The 19,807-nt window shown below is 44.6% G+C and overlaps 1 protein-coding gene across 14 annotated transcripts in view; it reads left to right on the top strand.

The window, feature by feature from the left end:
* The window catches only part of ZBTB38 (zinc finger and BTB domain containing 38), an 81,293-nt gene that overhangs the window by 40,445 nt on the left and 21,041 nt on the right, over nucleotides 1-19,807 (top strand). For 3 of the 14 annotated variants that reach the window (XM_058433293.1, XM_058433294.1, XM_058433295.1), the window contains exon 1: nucleotides 16,342-18,209. The exons of the other annotated variants lie outside the window; for them this stretch is intronic. The gene's annotated coding sequence lies outside the window, so the exon portion shown is untranslated. Of the gene's footprint in view, nucleotides 1-16,341; nucleotides 18,210-19,807 lie in introns of those variants that run through there. 14 annotated transcript variants of the gene reach the window in all.

Below are 19,807 nucleotides of genomic sequence, written 5' to 3'. Positions count from 1 at the left end.
AAAATACAAAAATTAGCCGGGCATGGTGGCGCACACCTGTAGCCCCAGCTACTTGTGAGGCTGAGGCAGGAGAATCACTTGAACCTGGGAGGAAGAGGTTGCAGTGGGTTGAGATCGCACCACTGCACTCCAGCCTGGGTGATAGAGCAACACTCCATCTCAAAAAAAAAAAGGATCCTTTTTTTCTTCCTAGTTCTAGCTCCCCTCTTTGTTTATTCACAACAAAGGATTGAGATTTACAGACATGTTTGGTGTTTAACTTAGATATGGAAAGTATAAAACATTTGACATGTATATTGAATTGCTCTTTATGTTCTCTATACATAGTTTAGAAATCAGATGACTTAGTGGGAATATATTTATGAAAACTATATTGAGTCATTTTAAAACGATGTCAGCATCCTCTTGCTGGTTTGCCTCTTTGGAGGAGGATGCTGATGGCCTGGAGCCTTTCCTAGAAACAGAGTTTCTCTCTCTATACCCACAGCTCCCAAGGAAAGAGGATGGAACTGACATTCATGGAGTTAGGTCTATACCTTATGTGCATTATCTCAGCCGTCTTTTCGAACCTCAGATAACATGGTGTGGCAAGTGAAGCAAAAAGAAACTCAACAACTACAGCCAAGATTGTAGAGATGGGAGTTCATTTTTTTTTAATTATTATTTTTTAAGACGGAGTTTTGCTCTTGTTGCCCAGGCTGGAGTGCAGTGGTGCTATCTCAGCCCACCGCAACTTTGCCTCCCGGGTTCAAGTGATTTTCCTGTCTCAGCCTCCCAAGTAGCTGGCATTACAGGCAACTGCCACCACACCCAGCTAATTTATGTATTTTTAGTAGAGATGGGGTTTCACCACGCTGGCCAGGCTGGTCTCGAACTCCTGACCTCAGGTGATCCACCGGCCTTAGCCTCCCAAAGTGCTGAGATTACAGACGTGAGCCACCGTGCCCATCCTGAGGTGAGATTTTTACGCCCTGGGGTCTGTCTGACTCACAAGGCCAGCCTCTTCTCTCCACACTCTGGGCTGCCTCCCCAGCCACATAGTGAGAGTATGAAACAGGTATTTGTTCCTGATTTTAACTGAGAGGCTCAGAGATCCTCGTCCTTAATATTATTGTAACCTCAGAATTTTTGACAAGAAGCAAATGGAGCAGAGATAATGTGCAAACTTGAATTTGTTCAGCAAATATTTACTTAGTATCAACTACGTGCCAGGTAGGAGATCAGGACCCCACCCTCATGGAGCCTCCCTATATCCCTAACCTATCCTTATCTACTGTCTGTGCTGCTGCAAGCTTTTCTTTTAGAGTAAAACACCAATGGAGTTCCACACTGATCAGATCAGTCAATTTGTGTCTTGCTCTAGCTGTCACTGTCACTGTGCTGGGCTAAATGTTCCCAGAGCCTATACCAGTTGAAAGTTTAAAACTGCCCCTTGGGGGATTGCCCAGAGGGCTGAGCAAACGTTTGTTGATTACCCTCCGAGGCCCTGAGGAACTCTACAGGGGGCTAGGAAAATTGCCCAGAGCCCCTGCAGGGCTGGGTTGGGGTGAGAAGAAAGACATCCGTGAGAATCCAGAGGGGAGGCCTAGGAATTGTTCCCCGCATGACCTTGCTTGTTTGCTTTCCTCACCTGTAACCAGAGGTTTCGCTCAATGATGGCTGTTTCCTTCCAGCTCTAAGGTGTCGTACTTTATTTTCTTTTGAGCAGAAAAGCAGAGGTGTTGGGACAAGCAGGGGCAGGGACTCAGTCTGAGGTCTCCCAGGGGTCTCAATGTAGTAGCTCCCTCCTGTCCTCATAGATATGCCGATATCAGCCAGACTTTGGGTTCTGCCTTTAACCCTCTATACTTGAGGAAAGTGCATGAATTTAAGGGTGGGAGATTGTCCACTTCTGAGGGAATGAAGACTCTTACGGAAGGATTGCAACTGGCTGGTAATCATGGTTTTCAACTTTAATGCTTATAAGGAACCTGGGAAATAAACTAGCCCGACCTCTTTGCATTCCAGATAAGAAGAGTCCAGAGAAGTCTTAGGACTTGCTCAAGGCCACATCATTAGTGGCAAAGTGGGAACAGAACCCACTGTCCTAGGCCCAGTCTGCCAGAAAAAGGCAGGTTATCAGAAGAGCAGGAGATGGCAGTCAGCAGCAAAGCTTAAAGAAGGACTGGCACTGTCCCATGAGAGCAAGCTGACCATGACATCTGCTGGGCTTCCAGCAGACACACGCAGTAGGACACCGTGATGCAAAGCTTCTGGTCCAGTTGGAGCCCTTGGGTTTTTGCCAATTAAGATAGTCAAGCAAATTTCTTTTTGACCTGGGAGAGACAGAAGGCTGTTTTCCATCTTACAAAAGCATTTCTCCTCTCTTATGTAAATGAAAATTCCTAAGCTATATTATAACTTAATATTGAAAGAAATTAAAACATTTTCACAGGGAGAGAGGAAGACCCAGCTTGCGCACCCCTATTTTTCTGGCCACTACTGTGAGTATTCGTACCAGGATGCATTTTCATGAAAAATCCAGTGGCTGTTTTAAGTCCTGAAAGGGTATCCTGGGATTATTTCAGTAACCCATGAAGGCAGGCTTTGTGCAAGGTGAGACAGATATGAGCTGTCACTTCCTGATTTGTGGTTGGATATTGTTTCTAGGCCCTGTTTTATTTATGTTATTTTTCCTGTTCATGTGTTAGAACAACTGACTATTTGTAGAGTTGATTACAATTAGATAATAAGACCACCAATTCAGTCCAAACAAAGATGAATTTATTATCTTGCCAGGCAAGGGAGACCCGCATATTCAGATCAGTCTCCCCATACTTTTGTGCGTTTTCATGTAAGCATGGAGATTTCCGATTCGTTCTAATAGCACGGTGATTGGCTCCTAGACACCTAAATGAGGATATCCTTTTTGAAAAACCTACTCAGCATTCTGATCTGTCCCTGCTTAAACCTATTTAGTCTGGTCTTACAGTCCCTGACTTGAGCCCAAAGAGCAAGGTTTCTCAAGGTCTCCGTGCGGGTCTTTGATGCTCTTTGGTGGAAGAGATTTACAGTGGTCGGCGCCTGTGGCTGAACCATGCCTTCTGTAGTGTGTTCACCCTTCCCTTGAATTAATGCAAGTTCCACCTTTGCTTTAATGGGAGGGGACAGAAGGACCACTTTGAGGAAGCAGAGGCAAGAAGATAGTCTGCAAAAGCCATGACGTGGCACTGAAATGAAGCCCTGTGTAGGATTTTACTCAGACGTTAGAGAACTGGCTGCCCGTGAGTGCTGTGCTAACTAGGGAAAGAAAAAAAACCCTGACCTTTAAAATTTTTCCTGTAAAGGTCTAGCAATTCTGGAGTGTCTTCAGCAACTACACAGTGTAAAAGCAACTTTTTGCACAAAAGCACCATAAATTACCTAAATGGAAATTTGCTTCTAAGTGAAGTTCTTACCCTGTCTGTTGGATATTTAGTATTGTCAATATTTGTTTTTGTTTTTGACATTTTCAGGAAACCAAGAGCTTCTTGTCACATTTGAACAATCTCTTCTAAGAGTTTCTTTTCTATTTATAATGCATTTCTGATAAGAAGATTTGCACCTTTCTCTATTTTAGAAAATACTTTTTGAGGTCTTTTGTTTTTCCTTTTATGAAGTTTAAATAGTTGTGTTACCTCCAATCCTAGCAACTCCCTTACATTAAAAATGACCTATTTTTTTTTTTTCTCCCATGAGGTTCCTTTGCTCAGAGAGAATAAGAAAAGTTCTGGTAATTAGTCATTGTGGTATTCTGTAAACAAGTACTTTGGAGGCCATGATTTATGTTACTGGTCAGGAAGAAAAAAAATGGTTTTGTGTATCTCTAGACAATTACCTTTGTGAAAGGCAAGTGCCTCGTATTCCCAAAAGGTCTCTTGGGTGACCTGTTTGTTGTGTTAAGGTCTCTCAAAGCCGGTGGCCATTTTCTGCTAGCTGAATCCCTGTGTGAAACTCCTCCCACTGTGAGGTCTACGAGCATTTGTTTTCTAAAATGAAAGCACAGGCAGAAACTCAAGCTATTCTACAGAACAGTCTGTTCTTTCGATTTTTTTTTTTAGATCAGTATGTTTAAAGCATAATTTTTCTAAACAACATAGTACGAGTGTTTACCTGCAGTGGTTTGGAGTTTGTTTGGGGAGTTTTATTTATTTTTTAATGTAGACAACTTATTTACCAATGTCATTGCTCCTTCTGCTCAGATAATTCTACCCCTAAACCAGGTGAACAGGGGAACTATGTAGGCACCTGACTACTGCCAGAAACTTTCCTTCTGTTTCTATTAAATTTCTTTTGGGGTGAAATTGGCAACAGCTGACTGGAACTTAGCTCCCTTAATATTCTTTCCCCCTCCCACAATTTTTTCCACTGGTTTTTTGTTTTTGTTTTGTGGTTTTTTTTGTCTGAACCATTGTTCATCCATTCGAAAGACTGGCCAGAGTTTTTGTCACTTTTCCATAGTAGGAAAGCCTTTGTGCCTCTCTTTGTACCTCAGACCTACTGGTGGGCTTGCTTGACAGCTCTGCCAAGCGCTTGCGTCTCCTGAGCCTATGAAGAGGCGACTTTCACAATCCTGCGCTGCCTTCAAGCTCTGTGCTGCCAGGCCTGGCCTCCCTCCAGAGGTCGTAGTGTTGCCAGCAGTGGCTTCAAACTGGAAACATGGGAGGAGGAATTGTGGGAAATGGGGAAGAAGAAAATATTTGTGCAGGGAAAGTGTGTACGTGGACTTAAATAAATATCTGAGGGCCCAGGCCCATACAGATGATCTCTGTACACTGGTATTTTGCGCCTGGAGCCAGGTGTCTGTTGACAGTGAGGAGGAGGTGGGGAAGACCCGGCCAGCCGACAGCCTCAGCCACCTTCCTGCAGGAGGTCCTCACGCCCCAGACGGTCAGAATGCTCCCCGGACTGAGGAATCAGCTGCACATCCCCCTGATGTCTCTAAAGCTGAAATCTGCTTCCTGGGTTTAGCCACCATTTTCATTGAGCAGTTCTGAGGATTCCTTGTGATCTTTGTGGAGATGCTTCATGGTGTTGACCCTATTGTTTTGAATACCTGACAGCTGGATGGTCCAGGCCCTATTTCTGTGATCTGTTTTTTGGAACTGTTGTATTTGTGTGACACAGTGATGGAGCATGATGTCAGCTCCCACGTACTGTAACCCAGGAAGGAGCATGATGTCACCTCAGGATACTGGAACTGATAAAAGCTCAGTGACTGTTGCTTCCCCTGTTACACACCTGCTCATGATGACTTGTGGGATGCTTGTTTTAAAGAAGGAGAGCTGAGTGCCTCTGATAGAAAATCTGATTTCATGAAATGCTTATTAGGAGTTAAGTACCCCTTTTTCTTGAAGCTTGAACAGACTCTATCATTAATGTGACTGACTGGAGCAAAGTGAAGAGTTTGATATCTGCCACTCTGCCTCTGAAGATATATATAGAGAAATTTTCCCCATAGGAATGGACAAACTAAAGGGATCCTTAAGAAACAGTATGTCACCCAAATATATTCTGTGGTAAGGCTTCTCAACACCTGTCCTTCATTAGGACAGAGCACTCTGAGAGTTTTGAAAACTTGAATACTGACATCTCATCATTTAAATTTTAGAAGAACAATGAATCACAGTACAGAGATTAAAATTTCACAGGCAGAACAAAACCTACGTGTGATTTATACTTACATTTTTATTGACTAAGATCTAAAACTCACATACATACAGGAACAGGAAGGTAATATGAACGTCACATGTGGGCTTGGTATAAGAAGGTAAGCAAGTGGTTAGATGGTGGCAAACTGGAGGTTTGAAACTTTTTCACATAGTTAGGGGCCTGATGAGAGCGTCTGCAGGCCGAATGGAGCCTATGGACTGCTTCTTGCATGCCGGTTGCACACCATTTGACTCAGTCCGCTGATCTGAATTCCTTCGGTGGCAACCTGCCCAGTCTTCTCCTGCAGAGCGTTGGGCTTGAAGCTAAGGCCCAGCCCAGGGAAAAGTAAAGGCCATTGAACCTTCTCCATGTCACCACAAGTAAGTCAGCCACTTCAGCTATAACTGTGTCCATTTCATACAGGCAAAGTAATTATGTCAGTGGGGTCAGTAGCAGAGCATAGTATTTGTGTCCAGGGACATCTGCAAGGCATCAGACAGAGCAGCCCTGACTAAGTTGCCCAGTGCTCCGTGTACTGATCCCAGGGTGAGACAGGAAGAACATCAGAGGAAGCCCCTCTGTGTCCAGGCATGTCCCTCTTAAGGCAGCCAAATGGAACCAAGCCTGCAGAGGCTAACCTGGATGGCATCAGGTGATGGATGACAGCAACGGACAGCAGATATGTCCTGATGTACTTGGTCTTTGGTATGTTTGGTCCAAGGATGTTTTCTGAAATATCAAACAGTGACTTCCTAACTAGGCCTAGACTGGGACAATCTGAGGATTGTCCTCTCTCCCTGTGTTGACACTTTATTGACGTTCCACACACCCTGGAATTTACAGTGCTTTCCCTCTTTTCTGCATATCTTTTAACCCTGCCCTTTCTTTCTCAGTGCTGAGTCATAATGTCTTTGACGCACATAGCACATGGCCTGGGATGTAAAAGGTGCTCAGTCAGTGTTAGCTTTTCTTGTTACTGGCATCATCATCATCATCTCCTCCATTCTAGCTATTATTTCAGCAGAGGTCAGGGAACTTGGTTTCCCTGCACTCCATTTAAACCACATCTTTAGGGGTACCTCAGCCGTCTCCACCCTGACATAGATGAAGACGAACCAGACATACAAGACCCTTTTCTGGAATCTGTCCTGTTTACGTCACCCATTTTCATTGTAGGAGTTGGGCTTTTATTAGAAATACAAGTTTCTGCCGTTGTAAGTGAAGTTGTAGGGCTTATGCTGTGTGGGCTGGACTCTAGGGGGGCCAGGGTGGAATCATTCTACAAACTTGTTTCAGGATGACTTGACCAAAGAAAAGCCATCAGATGCTGTTGCTGTGGAGTCCCGACATTTGCTACCCCAAGTGTGGTCCTCAGACTGGCGGCATGGACATCCTCTGGGAGTCCGTTAAAAATACAGAGCCTCGAGCCCTACCCCAGACCCACTGTGTCAGAAAATGCACTTAACAAGATCCTCAGCTGACTTACACACATTGACATTTGAGGAGTGCTGCTGCAGACACTCCGGCGAAGCACAGAGACAGACTGACATAGAGATTGGCCTATGTAAGATTGTGGACTTGCTAACTAGGAGGTGCATTGGATGCTTTCGTCTTAGGGGGTGGGGTTGAGGGTTGTGCCTTGTAAGCCCTGCTATAGATGGGGTGATTGACCACATTAAGAATCTGATTCTGAAGACTCTTGTCCCCTGGTTGTGACTTTAATCTTATAGTGCCACATTCCTTTCCACCATCTCCAGCCCCCACTGACCTTCTGGCCTTGGAAACCCTGTTGCCAAGCAGGGAAGGTCCTATTTTAGGGGACAGAAAACCTTTGTGTATCAGGGAACTGACACAAATAATTATAATGTAGGATTTTAATGGTGGAATGTGTATCAGTATAAAAATGAGGGGTGGTCTGCTCTCAGTGAATTTTTATGGGACCCTTGTAGGTGGTGAAAAGGGAGGTGTAGCTGAACTTCTTTAGTGTTCATGGCTGAGGGCATTGCCTGCTCCTAAGAAAACAATGGGAAAGACAGAAATAATTAATCCCATGCTGCCGTGGTGACCTGTCTGGACTGGAAACTACTAGGGTGGTGAGAAAAGGGCTGCAGAATCTTAGAGAGGAAATTCCAGCTTCATATTACATTAATCTAGTTTAAAAATGAATTAAAAGCCTTTTCAGCCCTTCCAAGTTCTTGCCTACATTTTGAGGGCAGCATGGCCTGGCTTTTTGTGAATTTATGGTTGTTGTGATTTTTTTCCATTCCGTGGAGTACTCTCAGGTGGTCCTTTGCCCTGGACTCACAGTGGCCTGCGGTCCCTTGAAGAGAACACAACTTGGGAGTGCAGCTGGATATCTTAGGAGGCTCTGAGCTGGCTCGCTCTCCCTTCCTCTCTTCTTCCTCTTCCTACCACTGTTGGGAAGCTTAGCGTGGAGTTCTGGATCCCAGCTCCCTCTCACATTCATTCATGTGAGCTACTGCCATGGTGTCAGTAATGGGTTGAATGGCTGCACCCCAAAAGATGTGTCCGTGTCCCAGAACCCGTGAGTGTGACCAAATTTGGGAAAAGGGTCTTCACAGATGTAATTAAGGATTCTGAGATGAGAGGTGGACTCTAAAGCCAATGACAAGTGTCCTTATAAGAGACACACAGAAGAGACACTTGTAGAAAGAAGAAGGCCATGTGCAGATGAAGGCAGAGATGAGCGTTATGCAGCCACAGGCCAAGGAGAGACTGGAGCCACCAGAAACTAGAAGGGGCAGGGAAGGATTCTCCCCCTGCAGCCCTCCCAGAGAGCACGGCCCTGCTGACTCCTTGATTTTGGACATCTGGCTTCCAGAATTGTGAAATAATGAATTTCTGTTGTTTTAAGTCACCAAGTTTGAGGTAATTTGTTACAGCGGCCCCAGGAAACAAGTACAGTGTCCAAACCTAGCCTTGATCCAGCAGCACAAGGGAGCTTGTTAGAAATGAGATTCTGGGGCCTTACCAGATTCAGTCAGTCTGGAGTGGCATGAAGAAATGAAATCGCAGTAAGGGTCTGCAGGTGGTTCTGATGCACCAGCATCCATTGTTCATGCTCCCCTTTTAGCCCTATTTTCTTTTCATCCAGTTTACTTCAACTTGGGCAAAATGCATGCTCATGTTTGCAACCACCTCCCATATGTCATTGCACTGCACATCTGAATCTTCACCCCAGCTCCCTTTCAGCACTGAAGTCCATTTTGGATGTCTGTTGATTGAGGGAGCCACCTGCATTTTCCTCAGGCTTCTCAGAGGGAGCACAGACTTCACAAACTTCATTATCCACCTCCCAAACCAGCTCTTTGATCTGGGCTCCTGACCTGTTAGTAGCACATCTAGATGCAGTAGAACTGGCACGTCAATCATTCTTGCTCCACTGCCTTTCCCCTAATTTCCAGTTAGTTGAGTCTTCATTCAAATAGCTTTCAAATTTTTCCCCTCTCTTTCATCCCCACCTGTCTCTTTGCCTTCTTTCAGACTTTTCCAGATATCCTTCTCACCAAACTGCTTTTAGAGTGACCTGTCTGCAAATTTGTCAAATCATTCCCATATTAAATCTTTTAAATGACTTGCCATTGCTCAAGTTGTACATAGAGAGCTTATTTTAAAAGTCCAGGCTGAGCGCAGTGGCTCACGCCTGTAATCCCAGCACTTTGGGAGGCTGAAGCAGGCTTGATCACAAAGTCAAGAGATGGAGACCACCCTGACCAACATGGTGAAACCCCATCTCTACTAAAAATACAAAGATAAGCTGGCATAGTGGTGCGTGCCTGTAGTCTCAGCTACTCGGGAGGCTGAGGCAGGAGAATCACTTGAACCCAGGAGGCAGAGGTTGCAGTGAGCCGAGATCGCGCCATTGCACTCCAGCCTGGTGACAGAGCGAGACTCCATCTCAAAAAAATAAATAAATAAAAAATAAAAAGCCCAATATGCAGGCCCCACCCAGGACTAAACAAATCAGAATCTTGAATTGGGGCCTGAGTGTTGGTGTTTTCTCAAGTTTCCAAAGGCAATTTCAGTATGTAGTTAGGGGATGAGAACTATGGGACTAGAGGATAAGGTCCAAACTCATCCAATATTGGAAACTTTTCATGACCAGGCCCCACCAGGGTTCCTCCCCATCTCCTAGCACAGCCCTGCACATGCCTGTGGGGCAGCCGTCCCACCTGTTTGCCCCTCCCCAAGTGCGTCATTCTATTTCATACCTTCTTGCCTTTGCTTAGACCTCTGCCTACAAAAGAATGCCTTTTTCCCTCTTGGATTCCAAGGAAATTCTCCCTATCCTTCAAGAGCGAGCCCCACCTCCCTTGCCCTGACTCCTGTTCCCCAGTTTAAGGCTGCTTCCTCCAGAGCCCTGGATGCCCCATCAGTAGAGCACTCTCATCATCATAGGAGCTGTCTACACATCTGTCTCCTCCACTGGAGAGTGGGCTCCAGGAGGTTGCTGAATGAGGGAAGAAAAGGATTCAAAAAGGCCAAGGAGAGGAAATCATTCTGTTTCTTAGAATTATTGTACTGATGCTGCATTATACCTCATCAGATACTTGTTAAGAAAACAAAACTGCTTGATTTTAGTGAAAGCATTGAAAATTTGTTAGTAGTAGTAATATGGTATACCATTAATTGAATATTTGCTAGCTAAGGTCTCTATATTCACTGCCTTCTTCAGCTATCACAATAATCTTCTCAGGTGTTATTCTCATTTTATAGAACAAGTTAAACAAAATACTGTGTGATCAAGTAATGCAAGATGGTAGAAAATACAAAGTAGAATATTTTTGTGATCACCTGGTCAGCAGTGTGTTAATGGCATGCTACAGGCTGATCAGGAAAAACTGGTTTTGTTGGTAAAGATAGCTAACCATAGTGTATTAGTCTGTTTTCACACTGTTGTAAAGAGTTACCTGAGACTGGGTAATTTATGAAGAAAAGAGGTTTAATTGACTCACAGTTTTGCAGGCTTAACGGAAGCATGACAGGGAGGCCTCAGGAAACTTAATCATGGCGGAAGGCAAAGGGGAAGCAGGCATCTTCTTCACATGGCGGCAGGAGAGAGAGAGCAAAGGGGGAAGTGCCACATACTTTTAAACCATCACATCTTATAAAAACTCACTGTTCAGGAGAACAGCAAGGAGGAAATCCACCCCCATGATCCAGTCACCTCCCACCAGGCCCCTCCTCCAGTTCAACATGAGATTTGGACAGGGACACAAACGCAAACCATATCACATATGTAGTTTTTTTTGAGTGGCAGATACATGTTTGACACTGAATTTGGCATAAAATAAGCACAACTGTTAAGCATACCAATCAAAAGATGAGATGGTGGTTTATATTTGCTAATGTTTAGAATTACACAAATCTAGTCTTCCATTTAAGTATGTTAGAAGTTAGTTTGAAGCTCAAAGTCACAAGATCAGGACTGAAAACCCAACCTTTCCAGTGACATGTGATGTGGTGCTGGGACTTTGTCTTCATTTTTCTGAGTCTTGGTGTCCCATCTTTGAAATGGAAATACAATTTCCCAGCCTGCAGTAGCATCGTGAGAAGGAAAATAAGGAGGGGTGTAAGAAAGTGATTTGTAGGCCAGGCGCAGTGGCTCACGCCTCTGATCCCAGCACTTTGGGAGGCCGAGGCAGGCAGATCATCTGAGGTCGGGAGTTCGAGACCAGCCTGACCAACATGGAGAAACCCCGTCTCTACTAAAAATACAAAATTAGCAAGGCGTGGTGGCACATGCCTGTAATCCCAGCTACTCGGGAAGGCTGACGCAGGAGACTCGCTTGAACCCAAGAGGCGGAGGTTGTGGTGAGCCAAGACGGTGCCATTGCACTCCAGCATGGGCCACAAGAGCACAACTCCATCTCAAAAAAAAAGTGATTTGCAAATGGTACAAGGCTGCACAGGAATGAGGCCGGGTGTTTTTGTCTTTGTTCTGTGTTTGGGTCAAGAAGGTTGGCCTTTGGGAGGAGTCAGGATGAGGAAGGTGGTGTTCTGCTGGGTAAGCGGATATGGGCACTTAAACAATCGCAGGCTGCCTGAATTCCAGGCAGGGTGGGGCACAAGGATGCTGGGATGTGAGCCCAAGAGAAACAATTGGAATGAGCTACTTAGGGAGAATGAGGGAATAGAGAAGAACACTTGAATATTAGAGTCTTGCTGTGGTTTTGAAACAGTGAAGCTGAGAGAATGTAATTGGTTGGAGTTTTGCACTGGGTCACCTGTAACCAAAGACCAGCCCAGAGACCACAGATCAGTTCCAGGGAGCTTGATATCTTGATCTTTTATTCTTAGGTTATTCCCAACAATTCTGCTCCCAGGAGCTCTGAAACTTTCTGGATCTGAGTTCAAGAGCTTACTTGCCTTGTGGCCTCAGTACCTTGATTCCAAACATATCGATGGATTAAGCTGTTCAGAACTGCTTCTTACAGGGTCACATCCTAATGATGTGTGCTCAGTTTCCTTCTTTAAAGATGAAGCCAAGGCTTTCTCTTTTTTTATTCTAATAGATTTAAAACTGTTTTCTAAGTATAACAGTACTGATCTCGAAATATGATTTTTGGGGAAGAAGAATGATCCCATTCTGCTGCTCTGTGGAGGTGAGCTAGAATACAGTCATGTCTTTTTATCCCAGTCATCACTGTCCTGAACTTATTGAAAGCTTCTAGAGCAGGAATCAGTAGAGCATGTTTAAGTGATCAGTAGATATATTTTAAGATAGAATTGATGTTCTAAAATATCTCAACAGGCAGAGAAAGGATGGATAAAACAAACGCAATTAAGATTAACCAGAATAAATAAGGGAAATTTTGAGTTTCAGTTAAAAAAAAAAAATCCGGTCCTGGAGTTTTGGAAGCCATAGGAGAGGAATAAAACAAGGGAAGAAAGGAGAAGTTTGGGCAAAAAAAAAAGTCTGTATATTATAAATAAAATCAATTATTGAGCACTTACTACTTGCTGTGTACTTGCTGAGTGCTCATATACTCTCAATCCTCCCGGAACTCTATGATATATATAGTAGTCACTCCATTTTATAGATGAGGAAACTGAGGCTTACAGTGAGGTCAACCACTTTAATTAGTGGGGTCCTAGCATCTGCCATTTGAGGAGTATGGCATAATAAGGCATGTGGAACCAGGAGTCTAGAAACTTCTCTTTTTTTTTTTTTTTCTGTTTTTAACTAAGACTGGGTGTTGCTATATTGGCCAGGTTGGTCTCGAACTCTTGGCCTTAAGCAGTCTTCCCGCCTCGGCCTCCCAAAGTGCTAGGATTACAGGTGTGAGCTACCACACCCACCAAGGAGTCTAGAAACTCCTTTTGGTCACACTATGAGATCTTAGGCTTTTCTGTAAAGTTTTTTGGTTTTTTTTGTTTTGTTTTGTTTTTGTTGTTACAAGGGAGTAGCTGAAGAAATTGGAGATGTATAGCCCAGGAAAGGGTAAACATTCAAAGGGCTGTCGTATGGCAAAGGCTACAGTTGAGGGCCCCTCAGTTGCTCCCTCCCTGGTGGGGACTTCTCTAACAAGGAGAGTCACACACTGGCTGGAGCCGTCCTCAGCCCCCTACCCCACTCCCCATCTGAAGAATCTCTAAAATCCATTTGTGGCAAATAAGAATGAGTCAGAGCGCGTGTTCCACGAAGCATCATGCCCTCTGTGCTTTTTGTTATCTAAAACATCCCAAGCTCTAGTCATAGTGAAGTGATGCTTACTCATCTGCCCATTTTGAGAAAGGTCTTGGGGCTGGATGACTGGCTACCTGGGACCCAGGAGCATTTCCTTGTGTGGTCTCAGCACCATCTTGTGGACACAGCACTGTGAACTAGGGATAGGCTGTGGTCATCAAATCTAAAGGAACCCCAAAACACAACCCTGAAAAAGCTGCCTCTGGGGAAGGGCTCTGCCCAAGGAATCCTGTTTTTAAGAGGGACTGCCTGCCCTCAGAGCTAGGAACTGCCTTGGGGCATTCACTTTTATGACTCTAGCCTCGTTATTAAGCCCATGACACCTGAAAGAGCAGAATGGGCAGGCTCAGCAATGCAGAAAGAGCCAGGCCTTTCCAAGAGTATGCTGCAGTACTGGGCTATCGTTCACTCAGGAGGACAGCAGAGGCCTCCTGGGTAGGGGGAGCCCCATGCCCCTTTCTCTCTCTGGCCTTTCTCCTTCTGCATCCTGCCTCACCTCTCGGGCCAGGACACCCCTGTATCCTGCCTCCTCTCCTTGCCTGGCACTCATGGCCTCTCAGAGCATAAGTCACCTTACTGTCTTTAAAAGGCCCTTCACCACCAAGGCGAGGATGGACCAGGATGAAGCTGTGAAGGGAACAGGGTGCTCCTGTGCTGAGATTCTTTGGCCTTCTTAGCCCAGTCTCCTAATGCTCTGGTGAAGCTGGGTGCCCTGATGTTTCTTTTTTTTTTTTTGAGACGGAGTCTCGCTCTGTCGCCCAGGCTGGAGTGCAGTGGCGCAATCTCGGCTCACTGCAAGCTCCGCCTCTCGGGTTCACGCCATTCTCCTGCCTCAGCCTCTCCGAGTAGCTGGGACTACAGGCGCCCGCCACCACGCCCAGCTGATTTTTTGTATTTTTAGTAGAGACGGGGTTTCACCGTGGTCTCGATCTCCTGACCTCGTGATCTGCCCGCCTCGGCCTCCCAAAGTGCTGGGATTACAAGCGGGAGCCACCGCGCCCGGCCCCTGATGTTTCTATGTGTGAAGAAACTGAATAATCATCTAATTCAGGGTAAAGTGATGCTTGGAGGGCAGATTTGCTCAATCTCTTTATTTGGACGGGAAGGGGCAATGTGTGGGCCTATAGAAGCCACTCAAGGGGTAGAAGCTCCCTTCTGGTTGTTTGAACCCCTAACCTCTTCTCTGTTTATTCTTCACGGTGGGGCTGTGCGGGTGCCTTATCCTTAATGGGCATGCAGGGCTCCCCAAAACAATATAGTCACTTAATTTTGTGTCTGTTAACACACAGTTATTGACTGTATTTATCACAATATTGCATCGTGATGCATGTGTCTATTCTTTGAAAGTATTATAAAAATACTTTTTATATAATTATTTGAAAGTATCAAAAAATAGGTTTTTTTCACTGTACCAAAAATATTAACATACTCTCCCAAAGCCTTAATATATGAACTCTTACTGTATTACCTATAGTCCCTTATTTTGTTAAAAATTTGGTTTTGCATGTGCCTTCCACAAGTACTTTTTCCCTGGCTTCCCTTCTTTTGGGGTCAGCCTGGCCTGAGCCCCTCAGCTCCTGACAATATGGCCTGCAGAGCTGATCTTGCCAGGACTTAGAGGAAGCTCTTAAAGCCTGAATCTCTCCAGGCCACTCAACTCTCCACTTCAGCGATAGGGAACTCTCCACTTACAAACTGACCCCGCTTCCAATACCTTTCAACTGTCGAGCATTTAATTGGTTGCTAGTATCATAATGAGATGGACTGGAGAAAAAAAGCTGTAGTTACAGGTTTTTGTTTGTTTTCTGGAATTTTCATGGAAGATTTTGAGGGCAAAAAGGAGAAATAGAATGAGATACTACATTTTATCTGTATTATCTCATTTAATCCTCATAAGAATGAGGTCACACTGCTGTGTCCACTTTATAGTTTTTTTAAAAACCAGGTCTAGAGATGCTAATTAACTTGTACATGTGCATACAGCTAGCAAGTTAGCAGAACTGTAATTTAAACCCAGGAGTGGGTAAGCAGTGCTCTACCTCTGAAGGTAAAGATAACTCACTATACAGGAAGAAAAAGGATGCCCCACGGAAGAGGAAAGGAAAGCTTGGAACTATCAACTACATCTGACACTTCCTGGTAATTTAATCAAGGACTTCACGGGAAGCTTGAACCAAAATCTAAAATAAAGCACAATAAACATGCCAAATCCCAAAGTGAACCCAAATTTTTAATTATTTTTTACTGAACAAAATACAAACTAATGAATCCATTAAACTGAGGCTTAAACGAAAAAGATTCTAAAATCAAAAACCCAAAACACCAAAATATTCTCTAAAATAAATTGTAACCAAACTGATATGTTATTAAAAATCCCCTTTGCATGAAGAAAAAGGAGCAGATGTGATTTGTCAAGTCTGTAAACAGATCGCAGAGGTAATGAGGCCCAGTGCAGGAGAGGCTTCTTTAGGAAGGTGAGAGAATGTCACTATCCAAAACAGACATGTAACTCAATACACGGATAAAACCCTAGCTTTGTTTTTATTCATCAATTTATACCCAAATTTGAGTGACCTTCTGATTTAAGAGGATAAGTCCACATAACGGAAATTTATTGATGATCTAAGTATTTATCTTAAACACCTTCCTTTCTACCAAGCTTTTTACTGGAACAGGTAATAAACAGTGAACTTGAAAGATTTTTTATTTAAATAGTTACTGCCAGCTTGGTATGGTGGCTCACACGTGTAATCCCAGCACTTTGGGAGGCCGAAGCCAGAGGATCACTTACGCCCAGGAGTTCAAGACCAGTCTAGGCAACATGGCAAGACCCTGTCTCTACAAAGAAATAAAAAAATTAGCTGGGCATGTTAGCAGGCACCTGCGATCCTAACTACTCAGGAGCTGAGGTGGGAGGATCACTTGAGCCCAGGAGTTCCAGGCCGCAGTGAGCAATGATCAAGCTACTGCCCTCCAGCCTGGGTGGCAGAGTGAGACCCTGTCAGTAAAAAAAAATAAAAATAAAAAATAATAATTCCTTTTTCCATTTGCTCAGAAGAGATGCTAACAATGCAACTAAAGAAAATTATTTAAATGATAGTTATAATTAAATGCCTGTATGTGTGTGCATGTGTGTGCGTGCGTGTGTGTGTGTGTGTGTGTGGTGGCCAAAGCTCAGGTGTAACTGCTCTCTGAATTAAGAAAGAATAATTAGTTAATGAGCCCGTATGGGGTATCAAGCACTGTGAGGGGGTCTGGGGAACTCTGGGCACACAGTGAAATAGGATATTTGTCCCTGCCGTTGAGGAATTTCACATTCCCTAATTTGGGGCCTGGGGCCAAGGCTTAGCTAATACTTGCTCCTGCTGACATTTTTGACTAATAATTAATTGGTAATAGTAATAATAATAATAATAATAGCTAATGTTTATGAAGCTTGATTTTTATGCCAGATACTATACCAAGCACTTTAAAGGTATCACTTAGTCCTCATGTTAACCCGAGTATCTTCTATTATTAGCTCCCATTTTGCAGAGGAAGAAACTGAAATGCAAGGAGTTTTTAAAATTTGCATAAGGTCACAGCCAGAGCATGACAGAGCCAGGTCCCCCGCATACCAAAGTTCAGACTTTTAGCCACTGTACCACACTGGACATGGTATGCCTTATCCCAAAGTATCTATCGTAGAGCCCTGTTTTAAGAATGGACATAACAGTGCTTTGGGAGTCTCTCAGTTCTTTTAGTTCAGCAACTTTAATCTCCCCACCATTCCTTTTCTATGCCCCCATCTTATGGTAACCCTACGTATACACTTAATATTATCTTGAAATGGGAGTGGATAAAAATCAAAATCGAAATAAGTCATATTCATAAGTGCCATATATTACTTTGAAGTTCACATTTTTTAAGAAAATGAATTAAAAGTAGAATTTATGGAAAATACTGAATTTCCCTTAAATGTTCACCCCAGGGCCACCTGGTGGTCCCATATAGCATCTTTGTACATAGTGAGAAATGGCCTCCTTCTGGCAGGGACTGCAGCCCTGCACCGAGGGACGTGCCCAGCCAAGCAGAGCCTGGGCTGCCTCTCAGCCTACCACAGGGCATAGCCTGTACCCCACACATGGCAGCCCTGCTCCAGGCCCAGTTACGCTTTGCCAGATGTAAACTGGTCAGTAGGCTAGTGTGATGCCCTATGAGCCTTCAGTAGTTTGGTCGCTAAATGAAACCAAGAAAAACATGGACAAGCTAAGTTCTTTATGCTTTGGTGCTCCTGCACCTGAAATGGAAAGTGTGGTTTTTGAGTCATGCTGCCTGGGTTTGAATCCCAGCTCTGCCGCCAATAGCTAAACAATCTTGGCTGAGTTCCACAGCCTCTCTGAACCTCACTTTTCTCATTTGTAAAATGAGAAAGATTGCTGTGAGGCCTAAATGGAATGATATAAATGCAGTGTGTAGAACGGTGCCGAGCACACAGCACATATATGCTTGTTAGGTGTTGGGACACAGCTTGGATGACATATGCAGGTGACTTCCTCCTGTCAAATGATGTCACAATGGGGACATTGTTGCATTTATTAGGAGTATGGGCATGTCACTTTAAAGCAGCTCTCAGACAGGCTGCCCAGAGGGGCTCCAGCATAAGCAGGAGACATGGTAAACTGTTCCTTCATAGTGTAGTGAGAAGTCACAGGCCAGGTCGTGCGGACTATATATCTTGGTAATTTTCAGCAGGATGCAAAAGCACACCTGCCCAGACCCTGTCTCCCAAACCCTGGCTCAGTGTCAGTGATATCATTGATCTCAAATTCTTTTTGTGGTTCCACAGGTGAGTCTGATATGCATAGTTCTGCTGAGAACAACCGTTATAAGTACACACGACCGTGCCTTTTCCATCTACTATTCATTGCCTGATGGGGGGCAAGTGCTGGGATGCAGAGCATCTACAGTTTCATGACCCAGCAGCAGGCCACAGACCCAGCACGGTCTCCAGATTAGCTCCTTATGAGAGGAGGAGAGGAGGCCGGGGGAGGGAGCAGACGCCAGAAGGAAGCGACCGGTGAATGCAGGGTGGAAAGCTGCCAGAGTGTGGGAAGGAAGGATGTCACGTGGAAGCTAAGTCCTTTACAAATACCCAGCACCAAGGCCTCACAGGACACCACCATGTCGCCACCTTCACAACTTTTTTAGTATTAAATTTTAAAGAATTTGTTGCCAATTCAGCCCAGGTACTCAAGACAAAGGCCAAATTCCTGGACTTTGAACAAAGCATGTCGGTAGTGCTTGAAAGATTGCTCTTTTTTTTCCTTTGGGCCAAAATGGTGATAGTAAGCAGTTTTTCAGGGTTCCAGAGCTGTGGTTCAGTGTTGTAACTTGTTTGGGCTGTAATAGCTTTGTGGGCAGCAGATAGCTCTGTTTTATCTTATGCAGCTCAGCTTTAGGCCAGCAATGTTGATTTGTGTGTGGGGTGGGTTCTTTTTCCTTTTTCATGTCAGAACAACCTTCTTGGCTTTTTTTTTTTTTTTTTACGACCACACATTAGCATAGGTGGGAAATAGCAGGGCAGTTCAGGTTGACCTGACACTGGGTCTGAAAAGCTCAGTAACAGTGCCAGGTATGATGGGCTCTATAAAGCTTAGTTTTGGGTGCTTTCTGTTTTTGCATTCATTCAGTAAAGGTTTATTAACAATTATTATGTGGCAGTTGCAGGGCTGAGTGCTAGGAAAACTGGTCAACAGTCTCAGCCCTCATGTAATTTTTACTCTGTAGTAAAGGCACAGACTTGTCAAGTAACTTTTAATTACAATCATAATAAGTACTATGAAAGAAAAGTATGCTAAAAAATACATAACAGGGGCACCAGATGGGAGGAGAGAAGTGGGTGGTGGATGGAAGTGAGGGTGGGCTGCTGCTCAGGCTAGAAGGACATTCCAGGCTGCAGAAGCAGCATGTGCAAATGCCCTGGGCTGGGAAGGCCCCAGGCACACTCAAGGAACAGAAGGGTGGCTAGTGTGGGTTAGAATGGCAGGAAAGGAGGTCCGATCACAGGGGACGTTAGAAGCCTTGGTAAGGCAGCTGAGATTTGGATTCAGGGTTTTGACAAGCTCTGCTGACCAGTCTCCACTCTGTATTGGCCAGGAGACTCTTCCCTCCATCATGGAGGAGGCTCACACCAGAAGCCAGCTCTGCCCTTGGAGACTGTCTTCCCCCAGTGGTCCCCTGAAGCTTCACACTCACCAGTCTCATGCTGCACCCTGACTGGCATGTCCCCAGGATGAGCCCCATAATCCCTGGGGACTGCATTATCACAGACCTGTAGTAAGAAAGTAAACCTACATACCTGTGGTGGGGGAGGGGAGGCGAATGAAAACCCATCTTCCTGAGGCATTTACTTTAGATTAGCAAATCCTGGCTGTGCCAGTGTTT

This window comes from Hylobates moloch, unplaced genomic scaffold, assembly GCF_009828535.3.
Source record: "Hylobates moloch isolate HMO894 unplaced genomic scaffold, HMol_V3 SCAFFOLD_22, whole genome shotgun sequence".
Classification (NCBI taxonomy): domain Eukaryota; kingdom Metazoa; phylum Chordata; class Mammalia; order Primates; family Hylobatidae; genus Hylobates; species Hylobates moloch.
Note: the sequence above shows the minus strand (reverse complement) of the source record. Positions and strands in the feature narration are given on the sequence as shown.